Here is a 9,337-nt window from a genome sequence, read left to right as displayed (position 1 = left end):
TTTGATGCTGTGATGTAAGCCCTTCTTTTTTACATTCTTTTTAAAACTCTTTTGGCTGTTGTTGGCTCTTTTTACTTTCATATGAATTTTTAAGTTTATTTTTTCTAGTTTTATTGCGATATCATTGACCTACATCAGTGTGTATGTTTAAAGCATACGGCATAATGGTTTGACTTCCATTTTGTATACTGTGAAATGTGTATGAATACTGATAAATCTTTTAATGGAATGCTTCCTTCCTACGTCTCTCAGCAGATCCTTCCCCCATCCCATCCCCATAGCCAAGATCTGGGTTCCAGCTCCAATGCTGCCACCAACTGTTCTTGGGCCAGTGGTCTGACCTCTCTGGGCTTTGGCTTCCTCATCTGTCAGAAGCGTTCTGCCTACCTCACAGTACTGCTGAGCGGAACAAGTGAGGTAAGGGTGTAGGACTATGTGGGAGAGTTAAAAAGATTGAGGTAAAGTCAAAAAGAGTCAAAACCAGGGATGCCTGGGTGGCTCAGTCGCTTGAGCTTCTGACTCTTGATTTCAGCTCCAGTCATGATCTCAAGGCCCTGGGATCAAGCCCTGAGTCAGGCTCCATGCTCCATGGGGAGCCTGTTTTTCTCCCTCTCCCCCGGCCCTATCCCCACCTCTTCTCTCCCTCTCCGAAATAATCAAATAAATCTTAAAGAAAAAGAAAAAAGAGTCAAAAACAATAATCTCAGGACTAGCTTGAGACAAAAGGCGAGAGTCAGACAATTTTCTCCTCAGTTCTCTACCTTCTCTAACCTTCATGACTCCTTTCTCCTAAATTCCCAAGGCTATGAGACACAGAGCTCTGTCACTGGGGTAGACTTATTATGATAATGTGGTAGAGGCAACTTGGATTTAGAGGGCTCGGGTCCAATTTCAGACTCTAACCTGTGACATCAGATGAATCACTCCAACTTTCTGAATCCCTGTTTATTCATCTTTACAAGGGGCAAGACCATTCCCTCCCCGAGGAGTACTGTCAAATAGAAAGGAAGCAATGGATGTGGACACGAAAGTCCATTGTCTGGTAAAATAGGAGGCCTATTTTTGTTAGTGCTCTTGCTGATAGTTACATGTGACAAAGTACTTAGGAAGGTAATGGTGCATGCTAGGTCAAAGTGCTTTTCTCTCACCACTTGAATCAAGGCATGCAGGGGAAACAAACCCACTTTGTAAGTATGGTTAGCCCTAGTACATATCTACACAGTCTTCTAAAGATGCAGGCAGTCCCCTTCTGAAATACCATTTCCTTTAGACTTTGCAGTCTGGAAGTGCACAGAAGTGGAGGTGGCTGAGATTCCATGATGTTTGTCTGGACAAACAAACAGAGCTCACTCTGGTGCACGTACTGGGCTCAGCACTGGTGGGAGACATCTTTCTAATCCTTGCTGCTCAGACGGCCAGAGATCAGACTTGATCTGTGCCGAGATCAGACTTGATCTTGCTCCAAGTGACATCCATGGGCCAGATGACATGAGACTGTAGTCCACCTGCTCAATCCCATACAGAACACCCTTTTCCTTGGTAATTAGGTTCTTGCCTTTTCCTCAGTTCTATGGAAACAGGACTTCTTATCTGTTCCCTAGTTACTTCCATGGCTGATGCTGCACTGTCATGTTTTGACCCCTGGTCTCTGCTACAAGTTGCTGCAATCCTCCTAAACCATTATCAGCATGACCATCCCCTGCCCATGGCCCTTGGCAATGTCTACTTCTCCACTGTGGTCTGGGTAGAGTCCTGGACTTTTGACCTGGGTTTGGATCTTAGTCCCCAGAACTCACAATCTGCCTGTCCTTTCCTTTGGGATCCACACCATTTCTGACCCACCCTCATTCCCTTCTTCCCATGGGACTCCTGCCTGTTCTTGCTTCCATGTTCATGCAACATCAAGAGTCTGATTCTCCTTCCAGACCCTGTCTTATCTCACAAACCGCTTTGCAAAATCCATCAGTTAGGTATCATTTGAAACAGACCATAGCTGACTTTATGACTATTATTTTTTTTCAAATGTGGGCATGAAATGTAGGCATAAGCTCTCCAGTAGAGGCTGTGATTGTCTGCTTAGAGCCTCTTTCATGAATGAAGGACACATTCCCTGAGCTGCTGAGACTTGTCCTCTCAGTAGAGAGCAGACTTGCCCGTGGTCACAACCCCCCTTGGGGCAACACCCTGTGACTGCTTGATGTGGTCACAGCAATCAGAGGGAAAAGAGATTAAAGGTCCAGACCCACATGACAACTGTGAAGGGACATTTCATTCTTGGGATCCCCATGGGGTGAGCTGAGGCTTTAGGACAGCCTAGAACCCAGTTCCTCCCTCTGCCTATTCCTCTCTCCTTCCCTTTCCCTGCAGGGCTTGATCCTGGGCACACTCTTACTTCCAAGAAGTCTCTATGTTGAGTCAGATTCTTGGAGTCCCTGGCCAACAACAGGTTTCCACAGTTTGTTGTTGTTGTTGTTTTTCCTCAACCAACCGACTAACTCACCATCATCTTTCTCCGTAAATTCGTTCTCCCGGTGGTGGGCAGAAAAATGCCCAATCCCACCCAAAAATGTCCACACCCTAATTCCCCAGAACATGTGAATGTGTTATCTTCTATGCTAAAAGAGTCTCTGAAGATGTGAATAAGGTTACTGACTTCAAGATAGGGAGATTACTCTGGATTATTCAAGTGGACTCAATCTAATCACATGAATCCTTAAAGGCAGAGAATCCTTCCTGGCTATGATCAGAGATGTGATTACAGAAAAAAAAAGGATCAGAGACATGCAATGTTTCTGGCTTTGAAGATGAAAGAAGGGAACACAAGCCAAGGATGCAGGTGGCTTCTGGAAGATGGACAGGGCAAAGAAGTGGATTCTCCCCAGAGTCTCCAGAAAAGAATGTAGCACTGCTAACACCTTGAGTTTAGCCCAGTGAGACCATGTAAGGTCTCTGACCTATGGAACTGTGAGATAATAAATTTGTGTTGCTTTAAGCCACTGATTATGTGGTAATTTGTTACAACAACGATAGGAAAGTAATATACTCCCCTTAGAGGTTAACGTAATACTTGCACACTTATATGACCTTGGATGTGCCCTTCACCTATGTAAATCTTATTTCTCTCATCTATAAAATGGTTATTTTGGGCCATATGCTTGCATAACAGCTTCTTACTTGACATTTTATGACCCTCACTGGCCAGATTCCCTAATTTGCAACATTTAGTTTTTTTCCTTCTAACGAGGCAGTTGTTTGCTTGTTTTTTTGATGATAACACTAAGGCAAGCCTACCTGAGATGCTGCAGGAACCACAGGATGGCCATGCACAGGGGTGAAGAGGGAGATATTCTTTCCCTTTGTCTGGCTCTACCAGTCTGTCTTCATGTTGGTTACTAAATTTGCTAGTCCTATAACTCCTCATGACCACAGGAAAAATGCATCTCAGCTGTGAACAAGTTATAAACCAAAGCCTGATGACCAATAGATTTTTGTCATTTTTCTACTAGTAGACCTTAAAGTACAACTAAAAAAATTTTTCAGTTATGCTGAAAATAATTCATTAAAGTTGTAGGTATCAGGCTTAGAGGTGGGATCGAAGGTAGCAGTGTTCTGGTTGCTGGAGAAAGTTAGGGCTTCTTTAGGGAAATCCACCATTTTTAGGATTAAAAAAAATGCCCTTAGCCTGGTTTTTGTTAGGAATAAGCATAATGACGTGGCACTGTAATTAAAATACTGATAAACCCACTAGACATAGCTGTTGTGGAAAAAAAAAAACAACCTGGATACTAAAATGGGATAAAAATAGAGCCTCATTTGGCCCCTTCACCCTCCTAGTGGGAAACCAATACAGTTGCCACTTCATTAACTGCTCTGCGTTAAGAAAAGCTGAGCTGACCACAAAACAGTAATGGCAATAGCACAGTGATAATGATGACTCTTGCTACATTTATTCAGCACATTATGCTTTTCAAAGCACTTTCTGTCTATTTACTTGTTCAAGCCCCCAGGTCTCAGTATTTCCGTAAGAAAGTGGGGGAGGTGTGTGTTGGGGGACATCATCCACCTGATTTAACAGATGCGGCAATCCTGACCTACAGCGTCTAAATGACCCTCAAGTTGTCACAGCTGTGAGCAGCAGGTCTGGGTCTGGGGGTTGCACTCTACATGGAGATCCATGTCTGCTATAGCTCATCGCCCCTGGCAGTTGGAGTTCCCCTACTCAGGGTCAAACACTGTCTCAGGAGAGCTTAGACTGCAAACCTAAGGCTACCGGTAATCATTTTTTTTTCTCTCTTCCAATAGAAAGAATAAAGTCATTTAAGAATGAATCATTAACATTGGCTGGGAAAAGTCCTAAATAACTGAATGAAAGAGAAAGAAAACCCTAAGAAACCAGAAGTGGATTCTAATCTGTCACCCACCTCACTAGGGTTGGTGGTACTGGCCAGTGATGTCCACATACAAACCAGAGAGGAGGCAAAGTGCCCTCTTTCCCACCTTCCTGGGATCTTGCTCATGTTCCTTGGAACAGTTTCCAAGAGCGCCGTGTGTTATGGCCTCTGTAAAATGACATCACCAACACCGTTACTACTTGCTTCTCCCCCCACTCCATGACCCAGGTCCAATTAGCCTGACTAACCTGGAAGGAGAGAGGACAACCTGAGGCCAGTAGCAGAAAAAGGATCAGCCCTCAAAGGCATCCACAAGTCATCTGGACAATAAGGGGGTAAGATGAGATCTCTGCAGTGATGCCATTGTTTCCAGCAAGTTCCCATTTTACATCTGGCGCAGTAGTAGCATTTTGACTTGGGTTTGAGAGTCAAGTGGTGACTCCAGCTGGGCTATAATGTGACCTTGGTCATTATCACCTAGGCTCCATGAGGCTCAGTTCTCTAGCTATGACATAGGTGTGATAAGAGTGAGTGTCCTTCCCACTTTATAAGGTTGTCATGAGAGTTAAATACCCAAATGTAAAGAATTGTTGAGAAGAGATGTTATGGTTTTATTATTGGCGGTAGTGCTAATCATTGTAATTGTAGCTTAACAGTAACAAGGATATTATTAGAATCAGCAATTGTGGTAGTGCTGGTAAGGCACTTTGGAGATTATTCATCACATGTGGATACTTGCTGGGAAAGTCCCTAGTGTTGGGACAGTGTGTACCATGCCCCTTCTCAAATTAGTTCCTTGGGGCTTTATAACAACCCTAAGAGGTAGAACTAGTTACTATCATTTGACACAACAAGAGGCTAAGACTGAGATAGAGAGAGAGAGAGAGACAGGTGAACAGACAGAAGTGTTTTTATTTATTTATTTTTTAAAGATTTAATTATTTATTCATGAAAGACAGAGTGGGGGAGAGAGAGAGAGAGAAGCAGGCTCCCTTCGAAGCAGGGAGTCCAATGCAGAACTGGATCCCAGGACACTGGAATCACAAAACTTGAGCCGAAGGCAGACACTTAACCGACTGAGCCACCCAGATGCCCCAGAAGTAGTTTTAAAGCTGATATCATGAGAACGCAGCATTTTCTGCAAGTTCCAGTAGTGGCAGGCATACTTAGCACTTCTTGTGTAGAACAACCTTGAACCTTTAAAACCTTGTTTGTTACCAGGGACTTGTTGCCCTAATCCGGAGAAGGAGTTACAGTTGGTTTTAGAAGTTCCTTCACATCTAGCAGAATGGTTCACTATTCAAAGTCATTGATGAGTCAGCTGATCCCTGCTCTATGATTGATATAGAAATGTCCACTAAGAATTTTCTCAGCAGGAACTTTCTAACGCTATGATTTTTCCTGACAGAGCCCATGATGTGTGTTTCCCTACCACAGAGTGGATTTGTTGGGAAGTGACTGCCAATCAAGGACTAACTCAAGGTATTTTTTTTTTTAATCAAGGTAAGGCCATGTGACTAGCACTCATCCATGGGATGTAATGTGTGTCAATTGAAGGCCAAAGAGGGTAGGAAGGGGGTGTGCCATATTTACTGTCTTCTTCCCCGTCCAACAGGTAGATGTAGAAGATCTAGCATACACCTCAAAAGCCCTAGAAGATGGTGATGCCACAAGACAGAAGGCACCTAGGTTTCTGAATCACCACTCTGACAAACACCCATTTGGGCCTTTACATAAGAGAAAGTGATCTCTTGTGTTAAACCACTGAGACTTGAGGTTATATGTTACACCAGCTATTGTACGGTAGACCCAATGAGAAGAGATCCACCAGTATTTCAGACCTGGTCCTAATTCCCTGCCATTTAAAAAACTACTGCCTTCCTTCTCCATGGATACCAGCTCACCCATCCTAAGCAGCTTTCTTTGTGCTCTGTATAGGTATAGAGAAACAGTGGCCTTATCAAACAACTAATAAGCCCATGTTTGGCAAAATAATAGTTTTTATCAGCAAGTGATCTTAAGATAACATTTACATTGCTGGAGAAGTCCTTCCAACCCAGAACCAGTGGCATCCCAACTCAGGCCCCCCTGGTGGCATGAGACAGGGAAACTAATGAAGTGTGGGGGATTATTCATGATTCTATCTTCTCATTCATCCATCCCCTTTCCTTTTACAAACTTGCAAATATGTTCAGCAGTGTCAGATCTGGTTGATCTATTTTTGACACATAAATAGAACCTACCCTGTCGGAATTTTTCAGAAAAGACAGACACCATGTGATTATCATAGCTTCTGAAAGCAGCCATGAGCTGGGAAGACACTGGCTCCAGGGGAAGATCTTCATAGGACCCAGCTCTCCCAGGTAGTTCCCATGTGGTCCTAGTGACCTCAGAGGGGAAAAAATAATTTTAGTTTTTTCCATGGTAGCATTATTGGTGATAACATTTGTTTCAGAAGACATAAATATAGAAAGTTCTAGAACTTTCTATAGTTCTAGAACATACTCACAATTTCCTTGACAGTGGGATCAATGGGGTCTACGAGGAGTCTTGTGAACTTCTATTTTGGTGTCTTCAAGTAGTAAGTAAGAAACAATCCTGTAAAGATGGACAGTGGAGGTTAGAAACAAGAATTTTAGAGGATTTAAATTGCTTTGCTTTTTAAATAATAACACGTGTTATTTTCAAACTTACAAGCAATATATGTTCATTTAGGAAAAACAGAAAATAACATATTGGGAAATAAGACATAAAACTCATCTGTCATCCAGATATAATCACTAGTTAACCCATGGAACATTTATAGACTGTTTCATGAGTACTTATGTATATACGGATATATATTTTTTCTGTTCTTTTTCATTTATAGAACTGAGATCATACTGCATATGCTGTTTGGTGACCTGCTCTTCTTTCATTGAATAAGTCATCATGAATTTTCTTTTGCCACTAGATACATGTCAGCAGTGTGATACGTAGCTTCTAAGAAGGTTCCCAGTGACCTCTGTTTTCTTGCATCCTCACCATCATGGAATGCACCCCTTGGAGCACGGGTGGGACTGATTTACTTCTAACCCACCGAAAGTGGCAAGAATGATGGGATGTCAGTCTGAGATTAGGTCACAAAATCACTCTGGCTGCTGTCTTGCTCACCTGCTCCTGTTCTCTAGCTTGTTTATGGTGATGGAACCAACTGCTTTGTTGTGAGCTATTCTACAGAAAGGAGGGCAGTGGAACGGAGGGAGATCTCCAACCAGCAGGCTTAGGGGACCTGAATCCTGCCAACACCCACTTGAGTGAACCTGGAAGTGGATCTTCGCCAAGTTAAGCCAAGTAAGAACCATGAGATGGTTCAAACACTTCACTGCATGCTTGTGAGACGTTCTGATTCAGAGGACCCAGTTCAGCCATTGCCCACGGACACTGGGAGATAATATGTTTGTTGTTTTAAGCTGCTAAATTTTGGGGTAATGCAGCCATGGATAACTAATACAAACCACACAGTTTTTAAGAGTTGTTTAGTATTCCAATGTAAGGTTTACTCAATCTTTTACTGCAGTACATTGGTTATTTTATTTATTTTGCTATTATAAACAGGGCAATAATGCATGTCATTATAGCTACATCTTGGTACACACCCTTCAGTCTTTCCTAAGGATAATTTCCTTGAAGTGGAATAGCTGGATTTCTAAGGGATTTCCTCTTTCGAAGCTTCTGAGATGTTATTTCCCAGTTGCTTTCTGGTAGGATTGTACCCGTTTGCATTCCTACGGGCTGTGGTCTGGAGTGGCTACTGGCTTACATTTCTGAGGCCTATTTTTGGTTGATGTCAACCACTCTCTCTTGAGTGTGTCTCTATGCAAACCAGTCAGAAACAAAACTAAAACCAAATCCCAAAAACCCAAGAATGATGACTGAGCTTGACTAGATAATATGATGCTGAACAGTTTATTGAGAGCACTCTTGTTTTGAAGTCAGTCAGATGAATTCAACCACCCTCAAATTGTTTTTCCTATCTTTCAGCGAGCCCTGAACTTCTGAAAATACGATGATGCTCAAATCCCTAAGAACTTTGAAAGAAAACAACAGCACTGGTTGAAGCTAAAATAATAATGAGCTTTTCTGAAAATCTTTGTTTATTTCAGTCAGAGGAAGGACTGTCAGTAAATTCAACTTTCTAAATTAGCTGGATGAATTATGTACATATACATATATATGTATATATATATGTATTTATATAGATAGAGATGGATATAATTTATTTTGAGGGGGGAAGAATTTTGCATACACAGCTATGGCCACCATTTCCAAATTGCAACTTCACTGTTGGGGAAGAATAAATGTTTTAATGAATGCTATATATTTTAACAGGCTCTGAACCCTGTGGTTGGTTTAAGCTAAGGGTGCAATTTCAGGCATCTAAATAAGTAAATAAATGAGGAAGAAAATCCATGTTAATTGCAGTAATTTGCGGTACTTTCAAATTCTTAATTAAGAAATAAAATAGGATTCATTATCCATGCCCACTGTAGATGGCATACATAGATCACCATTATGACCAGACACAGGACCTGAAGTTATTGCCATAAATGAAATAACAGAGAGAAATCACTGGTGCATTATTGGTCAAACTGTGCAGGCACAAAGAGGGAGGAAAGAGGACACAGAAAATGCCTATTGTCCATAAATGCCCTTTTTTCTGACCTGGGGACTGTATTATCCCAAAATATCTCCCCTGAGCTTGGAGTCCTGCCCCTCCCTCCTAATCTCTGGGCTAGGTTTCTTCCCTCAAGCCTCACATATAATATTTCTCTGAGCCTCTCTGGACACCCTGCGGTTGACACCCTGCTGTGTCAACTTTTCCCCAATCACCAACCCCAGGTCGTTCTTCTGGTGAATCCTAATGTTCTTCTACAAAGGCGGGAAAAAGAGAAAGACTTTTCTCA

At 42.3% G+C, this 9,337-nt stretch overlaps 1 long non-coding RNA gene across 1 annotated transcript; it reads left to right on the top strand.

Annotated features, from left to right (window-relative positions):
* Positions 1-273: 273 nt before the first annotated feature.
* Positions 274-5,885, top strand: LOC132023941 (uncharacterized). Its single transcript, XR_009406103.1, has 3 exons — positions 274-417; positions 4,620-4,726; positions 5,800-5,885. It is a non-coding gene; the product is annotated as an uncharacterized LOC132023941 (long non-coding RNA).
* Positions 5,886-9,337: the final 3,452 nt, after the last annotated feature.

Source organism: Mustela nigripes, chromosome 8, assembly GCF_022355385.1.
Source record: "Mustela nigripes isolate SB6536 chromosome 8, MUSNIG.SB6536, whole genome shotgun sequence".
In the NCBI taxonomy this organism is placed as follows: Eukaryota; Metazoa; Chordata; class Mammalia; order Carnivora; family Mustelidae; genus Mustela; species Mustela nigripes.
The sequence above is the reverse complement of the archived record's forward strand: the minus strand, read 5'-3'. Positions and strand labels throughout refer to the sequence as shown.